The 20,934-nt window shown below is 45.4% G+C and overlaps 1 protein-coding gene and 1 long non-coding RNA gene across 3 annotated transcripts in view; one reads left to right on the top strand and one right to left on the bottom strand.

Annotated features, from left to right (window-relative positions):
- The window catches only part of LOC109446175 (uncharacterized), a 797,309-nt gene that overhangs the window by 751,333 nt on the left and 25,042 nt on the right, over positions 1–20,934 (bottom strand). The window lies entirely within an intron of this gene.
- On the top strand, positions 15,327–20,480 carry LOC148758439 (uncharacterized). Of its 2 annotated transcripts, XR_016021186.1 has the most exons (4): positions 15,327–15,558; positions 15,787–15,970; positions 16,185–16,780; positions 19,900–20,480. It is a non-coding gene; the product is annotated as an uncharacterized LOC148758439 (long non-coding RNA). The 2 variants fall into 2 exon arrangements; XR_016021185.1 differs by lacking the exon at positions 19,900–20,480 and having other exon boundaries at positions 16,185–17,358.

A 20,934-nucleotide genomic window follows, 5' to 3' on the forward strand; every position in this document is an offset into this window, starting at 1 on the left:
TGTTGAATTCATTCAAATGGTTCACATGTAACGAAAGGCCTCTGGCTCCTTCCTAGGGGTTTACATTTTATTTTTTACTCTAAATCAACTGTCTAAGGCTTACATATGGCCCTGCACTCTTGTTCTCTCCTGGTGGCTTTGGGGACAAGACTGGAAGGATATAAACGTAAAGACACAGACACCAGAAACAACATAAGTTGGTACCTTGAGAAAGGTGCCCCATAAACCTGAAAGCAAAAAGCCTTCTCTTGGGCGCTGCACCTCTCCTGAGCCTTCCTTCATGGCGTTAGTCCATGCTGGAGCTTAATGTGTGTTTTCATGCATAATGCAACCTTTTCCACATATCTAGCATGCTATCAGCACCTTCTGGAACAATTTGTACAGGTCAGATTTGTATTAGTCACAGCTTGTGGGACCTGGGAGCAGCTCTCCCTGATCACAAGGAGAGACTGGAAGCCTTGTTTTGAGTCTCCACCTCTCTCTGTGATACGAGAAAGGATTGGAAGTTACTTATTCCTAGGAGTTTTCTGATATTTATGAATGGCCTTGTGAAAAAGCATCCATTAGCTTGTTTATTTTTAACTATCATATTAAAAATTCCAACAGAAAAATACAAGATCAAAGACCCCAAAGGTCAAAAGTCTGCTTCCTAGTTGCAGTTTCAGAACTGCTTAGAAGCTTAAAGCCACCAAATCCCAAGGCTTTAATATCCTGAGAAAGCATGGAGTATGCCTGTCCCTGGGAGATCCTTTCCTGGGTTTGAAGGCATTTTGCATTCTATCAGGCGAAAGGAAACACACATTAGCCAAATATAGGCAGACTGCTCAGATGCTATAAAAGATTCCCAATAGAGCTCCTTAAAGCTGTTCTGACTAAGCTTCAACTGCAAGGTTATGGCCAAGCCAACTGCACTGGAAGCTGATGTGTTTGAATGGAGTTGACAGCTCACTAGAATCAAACCAGTACGGACCTTTGACAAATCTCTTCCATAGGCTGAGAAATGAGTCACAGAGCTTGGACTCAAAGTGTCTAAACCCTAAATGGACTCCCGGGATGCCCAGCGAGGTCAGAGGCACAGGGACAGGAGGTGAGGAACCGAAGGAATTGATTTCCCCTCTGCTGACTGCCACACACTGCCGTTCCTGATAGTATCCCAACATTCCCAGCTGAAATGTAAGCAAAACATCAGCATTAAATGAAAAGGGTGAGATTTTGATCACATGCCTAGAAAGGTCATTACCGAAGAAAACATAGTGCTCTGACCCTTTAGCTCATCTCCGTCTACAGTCTCCCGAGACATTATACATATTCTCGCCTCACAAATCCCTTAACATTCGGGGGGAGGGGGGGGTCACAAAGTTGCTGGATTGGCTGAGAAAGAGGGCCTGGGAACAGGTCCTCAGATGGCTCACGGAGAGACGCCGCCTTCTCCCTTCTCCGACAGGTTTAGATGGAGAGGTGTCAGCAGTTCCTGAAAGCCTCTGCTCTAAAGGACTTCAGACGGGAACAGAAAAATTAATGGACTTTGGACGATTGTTACCAGCAGAAGTCTGGAAAATGAGCAGGTCAGGTATTTGCAAAGCTGTTTAATGAGGCTGCATGAGCAATAAGAAGAGCTTGATAGGGTTTTAGTGTCACTGAGGTTTCCAGGGTGAATCAAAGAGAGCAGGGAAGTAAGAGGAGAGTGGATTTAAAAATTAACCTGTGTGCGAATGTACTATGTTCGGAACAGGAATTAAAAAGTAAACAAGGATTAATAACCCCTCCTCCTCCAGAAGCAGGACACCGGCATTTCAGGAGCGAAACTGGTTGAGAATACACTCTGCTGGGTAATTAAACAAGGAGGCCAATCAATACTCAGAAGCTGGGATTTAGATACCCATTGACAAGCTAACAGAGGAATCCTGAAGGGAACAGAATCCGCTCAGGCAATGTAGGAACTTAAGTTTTATGAGAAAAAAAAAAAAAAAAAAAAAAGTGCCTCTCTTGCTTTAAAAACTCCTTTGATTCAGTAGTTACACAAGCAAAAAGAAGGATTCCCCACTCAGAGCATTTTTCTTGCTAGCAGGTGACAGAAGGGCCAAATTTGTGATCACATGGCTCACTTATGCAACTACAATCAAGCTGTCTGTTACGTTCGCATAGCTGAATAAAAAAATTACAACCAAGTTACTTATTAGCTACCTTGAACCTGCCTCCTAAGAGCCAAAGGGTTGGTGAGAGCCAGTTTACAGGTGAGCTGGAGTGATCCGCCTTGCTATTTGCTGTAGTTTATAAAGCAGATGGGTCATGAGTGTCCTGTGTGTGGCACGAGTGTCCTGTGTGTGAGAGGTCTCACAGCTCATCAGATTAGAAGGCCCACGAGGACCTGCCAAGACGCTCAGCTTCTAATCAGAGAAGGCTGGTCGAACTCTACTGCAAATAAGTGATGGGCGCTGGGCCCTTCTCTTCAGCACCCACCACGTGAAGGTGGGAGGTGTCAGGCAAATGACAAAGACAGAAGCAGAAAGAGCATTTCTTCCAAGCATGTGGAGGGAAGCCCTGTTGTGATGGGGGAGGTGGGGTAGGGCATTGCCAAGGCTGTTTCATTTGTTACTGTTGTTGGTTGATCCTGGGATTCTCCAAGGAAGAGATGGAGTGGAAGGAAAATCGAGGGGTCACAGCTCACATTTGGGCCAGTGACCAAGGTCACCTCTCAGACACTCATTTGGGACTTCCTAGATTCCTGGGCCTTCTGGGAGGAACCAGTTTCTTCCACTCCTTGCTTGTAAACCCATGGATTTCTCTAGATACATAAGCAGTGTGTCTTTCTGGCTGGGAACAGTGAGGGAGAACATGACCTTGGGCACTGGGGCAAAGGGCACTTGGAGACACAAAAGGCTAAAACACGGGAAAACACACCAGAGAAGGCAATTGATTTCATCCAAGGAGAGGGAGCTATTTGTAGAGTACGAGCAAGTGATTTGTCTCTTGGAGGATCCAGTTATAAATTTCTAGAGTCATTCATAGTGACAGAAAGTAGAACAGTGTTTACCAGGGACTGGAGAGAGGGGGATGGGGCCTTAGTGTTTAATGGGCACAAAGTTTCGGTTTGAGATGATGAGAAAGTTATGGAGATGGATGTGGTGATGGTTGAACAACTGTGTGAATGTACCTGACGCCACTGACCTGTACACTTAAAAATGGTTAACATGGTAAATTTTATGTTATGCATATTTAACCATAATAAAAACACACTAAAATCAGTGAGGACAGTGTAACTTCCTTTCGCAGAAACACATAGCCAACTACTAAGTTTTCTCCATGTTTTTTAAAAAAAAAAAAAACATCGCTGAGGAACAAAGACCTCAAGCTATTGAAGATGCTCCTCTACCCACTCAAGCTCAAGGCGTTCATGGGAGCCATTTCCCAAAGACACGTCAGCGCAGGTCCCTGTGTCCTCAGCCTGCTGCCTATGCACCTGCCTCTGTGCCCGCCCCACATCCAGGCAGGCTCCCAGCCACCGTCCCTTCTGCTCTTCTTATCCAATCACCTTTCTCGTTTTCTCTCCCGATTTCAGGAAAGGATCTAATACATTCATTCACACTGAAGTATAAGGGTAGAAGAATATTTATACAGGCCACCTAGGAATATTTACATTTCATTTAGAAGCTTAGTTTCAGCAAGATGAATTAAAATATAGAAACGGGAATAGAGTTTGCAATCTCTCCAACTCCTCCCCCCAAGCTGTTTCTTATGCCTTAAAATCAGATTCTGCCTGCACCTCTCAGAGAACCTTGGAGATTTCATTTCCAAAGTCTCTTTTCCTGGTCCATATCTTCTTCGTAAACTACTTTCAGAAGCCCTGACCATACTCTTGCCCACCAGCCCTCTTGGCCAGAACCCCATGTCAAGTTCAGTTGTTCACTGGGCTCAGAAATGTCTCCCAGCACTTTCTAAATCTGTCAAGGCCAATTTAGAAGCAGAGGCTGAGGCCAAATGGAAAAGTTGGGGGGCACTTGGGGAGCACAGAGCTAGCCTAGGCTTGAAGGCAAGTTATTACTAATGTGGTGAGTGGCTTCCACCAAACGAGACAACATGGGCGTTGGAAAAGAGCACAAGGAAAGTTCTATCTTCGCTCAAGCCTGTAGCTCGTCCTAGAACAAAGGAGCAAAGGTTCCTTAAACATAAACACAGCTGACTCTCTGGAGGGAAAGACAGTCCCTCTTTGATATCAGCAACACCAGAACCAGCAGGGGCCAGGCCGGGAGTCTGTATTTTTTAAAGTCTCCACAGGAGAGCTGATGGTCTAAATTAAAGAGATGACAAATAAAAAACCAAAGTAAGGTGCTTTGTGTTAGATTTGGTTCTACGGTTTGTGAACATCAGCAATAAAGAATGTGATATTTATCACATTTATTTACTTATTTTTTGAAACAGCAGGAAGATGCTGAGATAGGAGGCTGTGCTCAACAAGGCAGCTCTAAATGACCACAAAGGACCTGTTGTTTCACACGCTAAGAGTCACCAAGTGTCAACAGTGACAGTTCCAACCAAAATATGTTCTGTGGCTTTGGTTTCCCATTTCTTTCCCTTGCTGCATGGAAAACCCGTTTACCCAAACTAAGCTATAGGGCAGAAGGGCCCTTTTGTTTCTTACTGGGGGAACATTTGAGGGTGAGACAGAAGGCTCCAAACAGAGGGGGGATGCAAGGAAGTCTGCAAACTGGAGAGTAAGCTCTAGGGACACGCTGGAATCCTGTACAGAATTGCCCTCGGATTTGGGGAAGAGGCTGACGTGGGTGGACAGAGAAGTGGTGCCCCTCTCCTGGGCAGAGCCCATGTCAGCACCCATCTTAGTCCGTTCAGACTACTGCCCCAGAACCCCACCGACTGGGAGACTGATAAACAACAGAAACCTACTTCTCACCATTCTAGAGGCTGGGAGTCTGAGACAGGCTACCAGCATGGTCAGGCGAGGGCCCTCTTCCAGGTTGCAGACTTCTCGTGTCCTCACGTGGTAGAAGGGACAAGATTGCTCTCCAAAGTCTCTTTTCTTAAGGTACCAATTGCATTCATGAGGGCTCCATCGTCAGGATCTAATCACCTCCCAAAGGCCCCACCTCCTAATACCATCACTTTTGGGGTTAGGATTTCAACATGTGAATTCTGGGAGGTCACAAACATTCAGACCATAGCAGCACCCATCACATGTGGGAAAGGCCACACCTGTGAGGGGCCAATCCACCCTCCATCTGAGGGCAGCTACCCCACCATCCTTCACAGTCTGCTTCCTTTCACTGCTTCTCTTTCCCTTGATCTCAACACTATTTGCTTTCTTTCCCAACCTCCTATTCCTCCCAGTCGTCCAGCCTCAAAACCTTTGAGTTGATGAGGTAGAATGAAAAGAGAAATTGACCTGGTATTTGAAAACCTGAGTCTGGATCTCAGGACTGTGACTTCTTAGTCATGTGACTTTGGGCAAGTCATGGGCACTTTGACACTCTGTGCCTCAGTTTCTAATTACTGCCCAATCCACCCCTCTGGGGTGTTGGGAGGACCAAATGAGCTATATAAGATGTACTCTGTATATCCCTATGTACATATGGTTTGTTTTTGACATACCTTCTCACTGGCCGCCATATTCCATCAGTCACCAAATCTTGCTGATTCTAATCTCCTTTGGGTCCCTCCTATACATGTTTGCTTTTCTCTTTTCATCGCCACCGCTGCCCTCCTAAACTACACGTTCAAGTCAACCTGAACCAATGGTCACTCCCTGTTGCGATATCACATTCTTAGCCTTCTGTGGTTAGAGGGAGTGAGGGTCGGAAGCCTCTTCTCCCACCACCTCTCAATCAGGTTGCCTGTTACCATGAAAGCAAGTCTCAGACGGCATTGTGACACACAGGGATGCTTCTCAGCCAGCAGGAACAAACGTCAGACCACCTGGTTTGTAAGCTCAGCAAAGTCCCAGCTCTCCTGCCTTTCACTCAAAGCAGATGTCACAAGACACTCGCAGCGAGATTCGGTTAATTGGTCGGATGACAGAATTCTCCTTAAGCAGGTGGACACAAGATCTACTGGAATTAAAAGACTTGGAGGCCATTCCAAAGGAGATGAGCCTCTTACACCCTGCTCAGGAAAGGTGAGGGTGCCTACACTTGTCTAACCAGTCTAACAAACATCACTCATTCCACCGATGAGAAACTAAACTCAAACACCCAGTATGCTAATGAATACACCTTCTGATGTTCACTGGAAATAAATTCACCTGACGTGTTAGTGTCAGGTACATATAATATATATTATGTATTCCTAAATAATTCCTAAATAACCCGAGTACTAGGAAACGTCAAATGTTAAATAACTGCTCCTCGGGTAGCAATTAAACAAATTTAAATACACATCACCATCATTTGTTTAAACAGAGTTCTTGTCTAGAAAAAAATTATACATAATACAGCAATGCTATGCATAGACTGCCACTTGTCAAACGGTCCTTCCTTCCCCCCTTTGAACATATCCCTTAAGCGTTACTGCTTTTCTCCTCTTCTTCTGACCTTATGTAAGGCCCTATTATCTGTAACAACCCTTTATCTCCTAAATGATGCAAACATAACTTTTCCATTCACTTGTTCAGTAAATACTTGAACGCTTAGCACAACAAAAACTCATGCAAGCCAGAGGGGAGGGGTAAGTCAAACAGTGCCCTGACTTCTGGGAGCTCTCTGAGGAAGAGACAGACACTGGAACTGACAATGATAATACAAGGCAGCAAATGCAAGGTCATGATGAGCACAGGTTACAGTGGAAGCACGGAGGAGGCACTCAGGAGAGGGAAGGTATCTGAGGAAGCTTCCTTCCAGAGGAGAATTGTAATAACTGAACTAGAGAAAGAATGGATGGAGAGTTAGGCTGTGCATTCTAGGCCAAGCTAATAATAGCTAAATTCAAACTCCTGCTCTATTCAACTCCAAGCACTTTTCTGTGTATATCGCCTTCGTCATTTCATTTACTCCTCACCACTAACACAAAGATGGACACTATTCCCATCTCCATTGAACAGATGAAAAGCCGAGGCTTAGAGCATTTAAATCACTTACCTAAGGTCAGGAAGTGGCAGACCCGGGATTTGAACCAGGGCTTTCTGACTCCTAGGACATTACACTGTATTTGATGCAAGCAACTAAGGGTGCCTGAAACTTAAGTTCAAGATAGAATGGGGCAATCAATTTAGAGAAGTAAGTCAGCCAGAACCTAGGTACATGGTTCATTTTCTCACCAAGAATGTTAACTACCTGAGTGAGTTATATTTCTCTCTTTCTATCACAGAGTTAAACACACAGTAGGAGCTCAGTAGCACTGAGTGACTGAATTTAGAGGGAAAGAATTTCCAGACTAGATCGCTGCACCAACCACTGGGTAGTGAGTCACTCCTTCTTTACAAAACGAGCTATTTTTTTTTTTCAAAGAGGGCTTCCAACACGCCCAGCATCAAGAGATATTTGAGTGCCTTTCATGAGGCATGCACTGAAATAAGCAGTGGGGATTCAGAAGGGAATAAAATAGACAAGGTCCCTTCTGTTAGAGAGTTTAAAACAACTTCCTCCTAATTTGACTTCTGGTTCCTGGAAAATGCCACAGAAATACCATCCAGTAGCCACAGCAGCTCTGACAGTGGGCATCTCCAGAGGCCGGCCCTCCCCTTGCCTGGCCCCAGCATCCTGACCCCACACTCAGGCCCACCTGACCCCTGCCCGTCCCTCCACGCCTCTCAGCACTGCTAGATCCCCACTGCCAAGGGACTTAGCAGTCACTTATCTGGCTTATCCCCTTGTCCAGGGGACGTCCTGGACAAGGTGGCCCAGCCAGCCAGCACCTGCTGATTCAACACTGCTGCCCAGAACACTGTGTGCTTTGGCCTAAGAGCTCAGCCTTAGGCAAGGCAGTGGGATTGTTCCCCTAAGAAGAATGCACCTCTATTTGAACCCCACTCTGCAGAAATGCCCAAGATGCTGGGAAGGGGGGCAAGGGGAGGAGGAGGGCAGATTCAAAACAGCACTGTGATGTGGATTACGGTTGTCAGATCTCACAGTCTTTGTTACTCTGAACCCCAAACAGGCTGAATGTAGAGACTAGAAACATTCCCCTGGTTATGTGTAAACAAATGTGGGTCAGGCCCAGAGAAGGAAGGAGTCTGGAGACTGGAGGTTCTCTCTTCCTTCCCAGCAGCCTGTGGCAGGGACAAGTGAAGAGGCCTCAGACAGAAGGCAGGGTGGTGGCCATTTGTGTGGGACCTTGCGTGGTGTGATATAGGATCTACTCACCCAAAGCTCAGGTCTCGGCAGGAAGTGGCCTGTCTCCCAGGCCCATCCTGTGCGATCAGCTTGCTGAGCTGCCTGAGGCCTCCATCCCCACATCAGTCTCCCCTCAAAGTCCTCTCCCACCTCCAGCCCTGCTTCCCATCTCTCACAGCACTTACAGATGGTGACCTTGTCCCCAAGTGCCCTACTCCTGCTTCTCCCACAGGCGGAGACAACTGTCCCTGCCAGGGATCCCTCCTGGGGCTTCTGGGGGCAGAGGAGGTTGCATCCCTGCAGCACCAGCATCTCCCCGCCTCATCCCTGAGACCAGGGCTCCTTTCCCTCCCTGGATCCTGCTCTGTGGGGCCACGGTGAGGATGGCTTCATCCTGAGGCCTGGCTTGGACCAGACACATTGCCGGCTTAGGAGCACCACTGTGTCCCTGCACCCAAAACTGCTAGGATGCTTGTGACACCCTCCCCAGTCTCCCACTGTCCTCCCAGATGGTGGGGTCTGCCAGCATACTTTCTGTAAATGATCTGAGAGCCAATATTTTAGGCTTTGCTGACCTCATACAATCGCTGTCACATATCCCTTGGCTTTTGAGGTTTGTTTTTTGTTGTTGTTGTTTTTTTTTATCCTTAAAAAATATATAAACCATTCTTAGCAGTGCCACAGGCCAGATTTGGCCCATAGTTAGCCAACACTTTCGTGATACTACATAAGTCTTTCTCAAATCCAGTGCAGTAGGAGAATGATCTCCTCGGGAAGTTCCCTGACTTTCCACAAGCTGCTCCCAGGTGGTGGCCTTGCCTGGGTTATGGCGATGCCGTGATCCAACAAAGCAAACATCTATGATCACAACTAACTAAGAGAGACGTTTAACCAAAAGGGAGTGGGATTTCCCATCCAGCTCTTCTTTATGATAAATGGAATTTCTGATCAAAACAGACAAGCCTGGCAATTTAAAGAATAACAGTACTCAAGAACCACCACCACACTGATCACAGTTACCAATCACTGAGGACATACTAAGTGCCAGATTCCATGGGCTGTGATTTACATGTGCTTTCTGCTTTGATTCCTGCATCTGCCTTCCATGTAGATACAAATGCATCCAGGGGTCGGCTGAAGTTACTGCATCATTTGAGGCTGAAATAAAATTGGCTTCACGTCTCTATCTTCAATTCTGTGGGAAGGCCAAGATTCTGGCAAGTTCTCGGGCAGTTCCAGTGAGTTCCCAAGACACTTCTGTCTCCATGCTTCTACTCTGTCTCTCTCTGTCCCTTTGCACAGCTCTCGTCTTGCCCCCAGCAGCTGTGGCTCAAGACCTGCAACATGGCTCTTTGCTGTGATTCCCTTCCAAATACATTCAAGCAGTCGCTTTGTTTCAAAGTCGACTTCACTGAAAGTTTAAGACAATGGAGAGATCTGGCCTTGAAGCAGCACATTGTCAAATTACCAGGATCTAAAATTGAGCATGAGTTACCCATTTTCCAAACCTTTTGGTCAGCCATCAAATATCAGGGTTTCCCAACGGCCACATTTCTCCAGAGTCTTCCTCCTTTGCCTGATACTCTTCGTTCCTTCATCTCTCATCTTCTAAGCTTACCTAAATCCTTCCTCCCAAACTCAGTGCAGCCCTTACCCCTACTTTGGGCTCTTCCTGTCTATCCATGAGTATCGCCAGGAGCGAAAGCACCACTCCAGGTATCTGAACTGGTTTACCCTCGAAATTTCAGTCTTTTCTTTCTTTTCTCCAGCCATGGTCAATGAGATGGAGTGGTTTAGAAAATATTTTTGCCTTTGATATGAATGATAATATCTGCTTTAGAAAGCAGATGTGGTGAACGGCAGTTTTCAGTCTATTCTTACATCTTTTTCTCTCTGTTCAGCTCACACCCCCATTTACCAATGAGAAAATTGAGGCTGCTACTCAGGAATTTACTCAGGCTACAAAGTGGCAGAGCTGCCGTTAAAATCCAGGCCTGCCTCACTCTGGTCCCCTACATCCGTGATTCTCAAACTTGTGTGTTCCTGAGAATCACATGGCAGGCTTGTTAAAATCAAGGCTGGTGGGCCCCCTCCTCTTGGAGTCTCTGATTCAGTAGGACAAAGGTGGAGGCTGAGAACGTGCATTGCTAACAGGTGATACTGGTCCAGGGACCAGACTTTAGGAAACCACAGCAATCGACCCTCCACGTTCTTAAGCCACGATGTGTGTTGGGGAAGAGGATTTGGTTGTAAGTGGCAAATGCTTGCATTTTCTTCCTTAACATCTGCACTCATTATCTCTAAAGAAGAATTTCATCTTGGAGTCTTGTGGTCTGGTGGCCTATGTTGCTTCATACTCGTTTATTGTCACACCAGGGGTTGACAAACTACCACCCCATCCAATGCACTGCCTGTGGTTGTACATTCCATGAGCTAAGAAAAACTGGTTTTACATTTTTAAAGGCGTGGGGGGGGGGAAAGAGAAGAATAATGTTTGTGATACACGAAAATAATATGAAATTCAAATTTCAGTGTCCGTCAAATTTTACTGGGATACAGTCACATCCATTCACTGACATATTGTCTATGGCTGCTTTCTGCTCCAACAATAGAGCTGAAGATTTGAGACAGACACCCTGTGACCCACCAAGGCTAAAATATTTAGAAAAGTTTGCTGATCTCTGGTCTATATACTCTTCTTTCTATGCTATGATTTCCCTAGTAAGATAAATCTAATTCTCTGGGGTTTTGTACAGTCATATGACTCTGCGTTTTTCTATTTACCTTCCACTCATTAGAGCAGCTGCTTGGTTGTCCTCTAGCCACATTGGGACATTGCTTTTGACCCTGGAATGTCACTTGTAGGCACTAGGGTACATTTACCTGTCTTTTCCTCACTCAAACTTGCGTGTCCCTGAGAAGCTACCTTGCCTGTATACAAGTTTGGGAAGCAGACCTTTCAATCACCTTGTTTCTGTACAATCTGAAATTGAATACAACCATTCCTTTGGCAACCAGAGACCTTTAACCCAGAGCCTAGCATCAGAAACAATTTCCTCCAAAGCACCTGCATCTCTTCCTGTACAAAAAAATTTAACCCATAAATATGACATAAATGTGAACACACACAAACACACACACACACACACACACACACACACACACAATCAATGTCTCCAAACAGACATTCAGAGGGCCTTTCAGGCATTCATACCTCTTCCTACAGTTTAATAGAATTTCAAAACAGAGTAACAAAACTTTCTAGGAAGCTTAGAACATCTGCAGGAAATGTTCAGAGTTCATGTTCTTCTAGTTCCTACTCAAGAAAGCATGTCCACCAATATGTCTCCTCACTCAGGAAGATGCTGGAGCCCAGCTAGAATTCAGAAAGCTTCCTCGGCCTTCTGGGCAGAGTATCTCATACGCTTTATCTAGGGCCACTTAACAACCAGTGCAAAGGCACAGACTTTTTGCAGAACCCTGACAATAATCAGTCATTCTCTTTTCTGAATAGAAGACAAATTTCTTTGCCTAATAATTTTCTAGCTGCTGTGTGAATTCCTGGGGCCATTGTTACTCTTTTCTGGGAGGCCTCATGCATAGGCATTCCCCAGCAAAAGAGAACAATGGGAGGCAGGTAATAAGTTGGAGCTTGTAATAAGAGGAAACAAGTGAGCATTCAAAACCCTCTTTTGAATAACCAACTACAGCTGTACAATCCCAGGGCCAGGATATGTGGAAGGTTGGGATATAGGAAATCTGGCCATTGTCTTATGGTGGGGAACTGCAGTGTTTATATAAAGACTACGCTATCATGTGCTCTCAGAATGGATGGTTTGGGCTCATGTGGAAGTTATATGAGCTATATTTAAAGGGGCAACTGTTTTCCCACTGGGGGAAAGAAGAGAACAAATTCCGTGAGAAAGCAATGGGCAGAAAGGACAGCTTTGGAATAAATGCTTTGGAGAAGCTAGATCCTCAGGGGCGGGTGTCTGCAAATAATTGGTTTAGTACCTTGGTAATTAGCTGCTACAGAAAAACTGCTAGAGAATGGCATTGCACAGCACATGAGTGGTATAGTTCTTAGGTGACAGCTCTATTTCCCTTGAAGCCTATAAACCCACTGTATTTCTTGACAGCCAGGGTCCCAGCAGGGAGGAGGTGAAGCATCTCCTCCCAGTAGTCTTTGGAGTTCTCAGAAATCAGCCTGGACTTGTTTTTCATTTTCTTTGAGATTTGGCTGTTTGTGTTTTTTTCCTGATACAGCCAAGGTTGGTCCTGAAGTGGATTCACGACTGTAGGCAAAAGTTCACAGCAAGCCCACCCCATCTGCTGCTACCCTGAGGACCCTCCTGATTCAAACCCCAGTCAGGGTATCAGGCACGGTTATGGAGTGCAACCCCTGCCACCTGGTGAGGCAATTTCCTCAAAGAGAAATTGGCAAAGAGCAAATTCGCTGTCTGAGGACATAGTTCTGGAGCATGGACCACTAATTCAATGCCTCTTTGCTTTGCTGATCTAGTGGCTAATTTTACTTGTGAAATCTTATCATGTGCATTTCCTTCCTAAGCCTCGCTCATTGACTGTCCGTGTAAAACAATTCTCCTTATGCAGTCATTATTACCGAGGGGCAGGGAGCCTTGCCACAGCTGTAGTAATATAGCTCGGGCTGGTAAACAGGTCGGAAGAGCAAAGAATGGGAACATATCTCTATGGAGCATTAGAATGTGCCAGGCTGTCACTTTATGAGCATGATGTCATTGAGTCCTCAGCACCTCCTTCCGCCCCCCCTCCAACCCAGGCACAAGTTCAAGGTCACTCAGGAACAAGGATTCAAGATACAGAATCCCCTTTCTATGTCCCTGCCAAATAAAAAAGATGCACCTTTACCAAATTTACTGTAAAAGCAATTATCAGTCCCTCCATTCTCAGAAAGGTTATAATGGAGCAAAAGGTACTTCGGAGGAAGAACAAATATTTTGCAGACATTCACAAAAAGAATTTTCTTCAGCAGTGTTTTGCACATGTGGAAATTGGGGGCTGCGGATCAAACCACAGTTTGTTACGCTGACAATGATGCCTTCTCCTGCTACTTGCCGATAGCAGCTTTAAAAGCAGGAAGAGATGGCAAATAGTTGTAAAGCATGAACGGAAATAAACCCAAGTCACCTTAAGTGCGTATGATGTGGTCCTCACAACTCTATACACTTCACGTTCTTAACTCATTTAACCTTCACAAAAGCCCTATAAGCAATATTAGCAGTCCTATTTTATGGATGAGGAAACTAAGGTGCAGAGAGGATCAGCCAGCTGCCAAAGGTCATAAGGCTGGTGAGCGGCATAGCCAGGATTCGAACCCAGTCTGGCTGCAGGGTCCACGCTCTTAATAACTATACTATTTTGCCCTCTACATAACTGACTAAGCAATTACACCATAAAGAAATACAGAGCTCTCAACAGTCCAAACTGAACAAAATAGGGCAGCTTCTGCCTTGTTCACCTTCCCATGTCATGGCCAAGAAAACCCAGAGGAACTGCTGTCAGCACCAGGCGACATGTGAGACAAGTGCCTAATTACTAAACAAAATCTATTGTTTAAACCCAGCACACAATTCTCTTTGCAGGTTCTATTAACTTAACAGGAAGCCATTAGATCGTGATGGCCCTAACACTTTGTATCTACATAAGCAAACTGAAACCTAAGCCTGTAAATATAGCTAACCCGAACTACATTAGGTTAAGAAATTGAAGCCTGAGGATACCCAGTCACAGCCAAAGAGGCTTTAAGCTACAGCCAATCACATAATTACCTTTCTTTGTTTCTGCACCTTCTCTCTATGCCTCCCCTGGCTCCTGGAAGAGGGCAGCTCCTAACTCACAGTTTGGTGCTACCCGAGTCTAATAGATTTTTGCTCAAATAAATTCTTAAAGTTTTCATATGCCTCAGTTTACCTTTTAACTGTTCTAAATATAGCTGGGTATAGGTTCATATTTTAGTTGGAAATGACCAGAGGCAAAGCAACTACTAAAAATAACTGGAATGGGGCCAGTGTTGAAACCCTTTAAATTTCATTGGATTTCCTTTTTTAGAGGAATACAGGAGCTACTGCTGAGGTCATGTAGTTGAATAAATGTTGATGTTTGCTCACCCGCCCTGTGAAGGGAACGATGCCCGAGTGAAACGTAGAGCACCCTTAGTTGTACTCCAAGCACCCAGCAACATCCAATGACATCCCGTCAAGACTTGTTCCAGAAATGGAGTCTTGCTCTCCAGCCACCACACTGACTGGGAGTCTAGACATGCATGTGAAGAGGTGATGGGCAACCAGATACACAGAGGGACTTGCAAAATGTGCCCAGGGCACTGCTAATGCATCCCCACTCCAACACCCTTGTAATATGGAATGATCTCCCCCACTTTCCTTCTTGAGCAGGGAAGCAGATTTGAGGGACCAGTGACAGACCCTGGGCAGGATATACTCCGAGCAGGTAGGTGGAACTGTTGGAATTTTTCATTCCTTCCTTGTTGCTGTAGACTAAATGTTTGTACCCCTACCAGAATTCAAGTGTTGAAACCTAATTCCCAATGTGATGCTATTTGGAGGTGGGGCCTTTGGGGGGTGATGAGGTCATGAAGATGGAGCCCTCATAAATGGAATTTGTGCCCTTATAATAGAGACCCCAGAGAGCTCCCTCACCCTTCCGCCCTGTGAGGACACAGTGAGAAGCCTGCTGCCCATGAACCAGGAGCTGGGCTCTCATCAGACACCGAATCTGCTGGCCTTTGATCTTGGACTTCTAGGCTTCAGCACTGTGAGAAATGAATGTTTGTTGTTTTAGCCACCCAGTATTTGTGTTACAGTAGCCCACTGGGGGATATTATTCAACCCCTAATGTCTGGATAACTGGGAAAGGGGTGTGGAGTGATTTTTGCATGCAGACTCAGCAACTTGCTGCCCTGTCATTTAACCTCCCTGGATTGCAGCTTTCTTACTTATAAAGGAAGGAGTTAAATGAGACAGTGTCTTCCAGGCCTAGAGGTTTGGAATCTGTTTTCTCCTCTGATATTTCCTCTGCTTTTTCCTTTGATTCAAGACCCGAGGCTGCTACCCACAACTGCCCCTCCCTTTCAGTCTGTTTGCGAGTCTTAGAGTTGGCGAGGATTTTTGTTTGGTATTCCGGGTCCTTCCCTCAATTTCTGGTGCAACGACAGAATAAACAGCCTCCGTGTGCACGCAAAACTCCACAGCTCCGTCCTGGCCTGGCAGCCGCGTACGAGGTAACTCATCTCACGCCTTTCATCAGGTTTCTGCCCTGACCAGCCTGTCTCCCTGCTCCTTTGATTTATTTCTTGTCCCATTCTCTGGTCTCACCTACACACCTGGCTTCCAGTCTCTCTTTCCATCCATTGTTTAGCTGCCAGTCGGCTTAAGCACTCTATTTTCTGCCTGTCTCCCCACAAAACCTGTTTACATAACACACAACGAGTTTGGCATCTTGTCTACAGACAAACAGTCTGCAGGCCGCAGGTGTGGTGGCGTGGGCTCCAGGAGGAAACACGAGGACAACGTTTTTACCACGCGGGGCTCCTGCTGGTGTGACGGTCATTGCCCTCGTGCCTCAATTTCTCCTGTAGACGATGAAGGACTGGGACGCGATGGGAGTAACAGGCACCAAATAAGCAAACAAGGGTGAGCAGGGGATTTTTGATATACCCTCCGCCAACCTCATGTTAACCCACTCACTCCAAACTAACAGGCACAGTTTCACATTTGTGGTTCCTGGGACTGGGGGACGGGGAGGGCTGGGCTTATTTCTGATTATCCAACACATTCCCCAAGCATCCAAATAAAAGCTACTCAGTATGCCCACCTCCTCCCCGCCCCCCCCCCCGCCCCCAATCAGGTTTTTCAGAATCCTAGGGCTCAAACCCCGAGGCTGCAGGCGCTCTGACTCATCAATGCAGACCCCTGCATTGAAACAGAACTCAGGCCACCTATTCTGACTCTAAATCATCGGAGGACTTCTGTGAGCTGCTGTGTAAACTGCACGAGAGAATGCTGCGTCATGTAAAGCGGTGCAGGCAAGATCTCTAGGCAGAGGCAGTGTTTACCCTTGTTACATGGGCAGAAGGTCAACAAAAATGGAAGTGCCTGCAGAGCCTGACAAGCAAGCTGAGAATAAGGGAGGAGAGGCGGTGGGTTCTGACCACTTTCCCAGCAAATTTGTCCGGGAAAGGAGGGAACCGTGGTTACCTTGGTGCCCAGGTCCTATGCTGGGCCCTCACGCGCATGATGTCAGTTCAGCCTCATAACTCTTGCGGGCATTCTTATCACTGTTTTTGGTTTCTGTCGTTGCTGAGAGAAGAGAGAGTGAATCACAGCGAAAGAGACCGCGAAGATTTGAACGTGACTTCAGCTCATGCTGTTCCTGACGTGCTTCGCTCTCTGTGCAGTGTGAGGGGAAGGACAGCAGTGTGCTCATCTCCAAGGAGCAACACGGTGCATCAAACGATTGTTTTTATGTTAGGAGAGAATGTGTTTGCTGGGGAGGAAAAGGAGCTAGAGGAAGAGGAAGAAGAAAGGGAGAGGAAGAGGAAGTGCCTTGCACTTGGACCTTGCCACCACCTCAGACAGGCCAGTGAGATTTCGCTGGCTTCCTTGCTGAGTCATGGCCAAGTTTGCCTAGAAAAGCTCAGATACGTATTACTGACTCAATGTTCATGCCTTTCTCCCTCACCACCCGCCTTTGCTATCCCAAGTGAAGTGTCCGTAAGAAAACAGGGAGATCAACAACATGCAAACAGAAAGAGGGCATAACCTGGACCAATGTTAGTATGAAAAAGTTGGGGAGATATTCCACTTTTGGTTTTGATTTCTCTGCCATCAGTGGTTCTTGGTCATCTGTCATGCAGGGTGTCACACAGGTTCTCAGCTCCCGCTCCCCACATAAGAACGCAGGATATGGTGAGGCCAAAAAGGAACACCCATGGAGCCATAGATAGGGGAGTCACACCACTATAGTCTCGCTGGCGGCTGGGTTGGAGACACAGGGAGCAGGGGGCACATGATCTACAACCTGCTGTGCTGGCTGCAATCTGCCCTGCTAACTGCAATCCGCCTCTCTGCAATCCTCAATCCACACTCCGCAATCCGCGCTTGCTAGCTCAGCCACAGCAGTTATATCAGTGGCTAATGGCTAACCGGTAATAGCTGATGGCCACCTAGTCACAGGAGATGGCCATCTACTACCCGAGCCAGCACCTTTCTACGTGAGGCCGAGAACCTGGAAACTGCTCTCCTGACTCTGTCCCCACATCATCCTTACAGCCCCAAAACGACACCTTTTATTACTAAGTCTCCTACACACAATGCTAGATATTATTAGTTCCACTTCAGAGGTAAGGAAACTGAGTTAGGGAGAGCAAGCACCAGACCTGTCTGAGCTCAGTGGAGACAAACAGGCAGAGTTGAATAACAGCCTCAAAGGCTGAATTTCAGTTTTCCAGCAATGCGCTAAGGTATATTATTTTGTCTAGGGTAATAAAAATCAGGATTTTAAAGTGTATTCTCTTACTTACCCTGGAGGGTTCAAGAATTCTTTTTCTTGCTTTTTATGACTCTGGTTTTGCCTATAGAAGTAAGTGGCACTATAAATCCCAAATAGCTTCCTACCTGTGGTTCCTCCCCACTGAGATTTGAAGTGATTACTAGATATGGTTTTAGGCTCTGTAGAATGACAGGAAACTTTAGAGAGCTGTTTTTCTGCTCAGGTTTACCAGGGAGAGAGAGTCATTTAAATGGCATTTTATTATCTCAAAAGTGGTGGCAGTAAATATATTGTTACCAAGAACAGATACTTAACTAATTTCAACGTTCCTGGAGATCTTTCTATTGGTATTAGGGTAAAACTCCCAAGTTCAAACACTTTGCCTTTCCTGATTACACAATCGTGTACTAGCGCATTGTTACTCTTTAAGACCAGTAGCAGTTGGAAATTATCAATCCTGTGAACAATGGGTGGACTAAGGAGGGCCGCCTGCCCCTTCCAGAGGAGAAAGAATTGGTTGACAGTCTGCAAGTTGTCTTTGTTGGGAGGAGGAGGGTTAATATTGCTTTATCACATCAAAGTTTCAGGTATACAACACTGTAACTCAGTATCTGTACACAGCCTAGTGTGCTCACCACCAAAAGTCTAGTTTTCACCTGTCACCTTGACACCTTCTACCCATTTCATCCTCCCTCTACCCCACTGTCCCTTTGGTAACCACCAATCTGCCGTCTGTATTTATTAGTTTGTTTTAGTTTTATTTTGCTCTGTTTTGTTTCTTTGTTTTATATTCCACATATGAGTAAAATCATACAATTGTTGTCCTTTTCCACCTAACTTCTTTCATTTAGCATAATACCCTCAAAGTCCATCCATGTTGTCGCAAATGGCAATTTTATCTTTTTAATGGCCAAGTAGTATATCTTTCCATATATAAATACATATATACATGTATATACATATATCTAATGTAATCTACTTCCCTATATTGTTGTGAGGAATATATATATATATATATATATATATATATATATATATATATATATATATATATGGAATGGAATGTATGTTACATCTTCTTTGTCCATTCATCTAGCGATGGACATGCTTAGGTTGTTCCCATATCTTGGCTATTGTAAATAATGCCACAACTAACACAGAGGTGCTGTGGGGACAGAGCCAGGAGTGCAGTTTCCAGGCTCTCGGCCTCACGTGGAAAGGTGCTGGCTCAGGTAGTAAATGGCTATCAACTGTGATTGGATGGTCATCAGTTGTGGCTAGCTGGCCATCAGCTGTAACCAGTGAGCCATTGGCCACTAATATAACTGCTGTGGCTACGCTAGCAGCAAAATGGGGGCTAGCAAGAAGATGGTGGCTGAGCTAGCAGGAGGGAATTGCAGAGAGGCGGATGCCGCCAGCGAGAATATAGTGGTATGACTCCCCTATCTATGGCTCCGTGGGTGTTCCTTTTTGGCCTCACCATGTCCTGCGTTCTTATGTGGGGAGTGGGACCAGAGACCCCGCGTCACTCCCTGCATGACAGGTGCATATATGTATTTTTTCAAATTAGTGCTTTCATAGTCTCCGGATAAATATCCAGAGCGGAAAAGCTGGATCATATGGTCGTACTATTCTTAACATTTTGAGGAAGCTCCACACTGTTTTCTGTAGTGGCTGCACCACTTTACAATCCCACAAGCAGTGTACAAGGTTTCCCTTTGCTCCCACATCCTCGCCAACATTCACATCATCTTTTCAAGAGAACACCACCTGCTCCAGGCCCCAAGTTATTGAGAAGTACACTTTACACCAGAATCTCGGTCCAGCTGTCCGACTTACAATGACTGACAGCTGGAAAGTCTCATTATGCACTTCTGCAGGATGGCAGCAAAGCTTTGATTAGTATTTAGGCATTCGCATTTGCAGACACAGCATGTTTCTTTCTCTTAAAGAATATTTGGTAACACTGAGGCCCAGCTTTGGAACTCTGTAACGTGCTGAGGACGAGGCCAGTAGCATACAACACTAAGGTGTGTTTTGGTTTGTTTCTCTTTAATTTCATCCTGTCTAGGTCAACTCTGGTTTTCCTTCTCTTGGACAAAGAAGGGATTGAACAGAAGTTATTCAGCCTGCAATTCGTGCCAGGATATCACAGATTTGGTCTTGACCTCTGAAAAATCTTTCCAAATTCTTACATGTAATAGGAATGAATGATGAAGCAGGCAGTCTTAAAATAAATAAATCAAAGTGCCATCTTTACTTGCACCCAAGAAAGCTCATATGTATATATTTGGTTAAATAAAATTCCACAGTTGCAAGAAAATTAGCATGTAGTCAGCAAGGGTGTTTTCACAGAATCTTGACTTGATGTTCAAAGTCATTGGTGACTAATGGTGACAAATGAGATTTTTTCCCCCAAAACTATTACTATAGCAGAACATATGGTGCTATTGTATTATAAGGGCCATGAGTTCCACTCATTGGAATAGTCTTTGGAAATCGTGATTGTGCTGGTTACTAAGCTGTTGCTTTTCTGCTCCAAACCCATTATTCTATATTCTCCTTGGTGGTTCTGGGGCTGGGATGCTGCAAACCCCATTTCTATTTTGTTCTACTCTCTTAAAATAGCCTTTAACTAATACGGCATTTTCTTTTACTAATATGTATTTCAAATTTTAAAATATTTTTGAAATCTATTATCTGGAGTGTTCATTCCTATCAAAATTCTTCCAAATGGGGCATTTGATGGAAATGAAATGTGTATGGAAGCCTCTGGGATCAAGGATCGCACTCTGGGTCAGGCTCCATCAGTGATACAGAGCACGAAGTAGATGGAAAGGCAGCAGTTCCATCGGAGAACGTCCTGCTCTTTCTACCAGTATCTCGTGGAAGACAGATCATTACAGAAAATTATCGCAAACCTCCACGCCTACATGAAACTACCTATCCGCAGCAATACCCACCTGCTATGGTCTGAATACCTGTGTCCCCCCCAAATTCAGATGTTGAACTCCAAACCCCCAAAGATAATGGTGTTAGGTGGTAGGGCCTTTGGGAGGTGCCTAGCTCATGAAGCGAGGATGGAGCCCTCATAAATGGGATTCAT

Source organism: Rhinolophus sinicus, chromosome 4 (genome assembly GCF_057876585.1).
Source record: "Rhinolophus sinicus isolate RSI-liver-muscle chromosome 4, RSI-T2T, whole genome shotgun sequence".
In the NCBI taxonomy this organism is placed as follows: domain Eukaryota; kingdom Metazoa; phylum Chordata; class Mammalia; order Chiroptera; family Rhinolophidae; genus Rhinolophus; species Rhinolophus sinicus.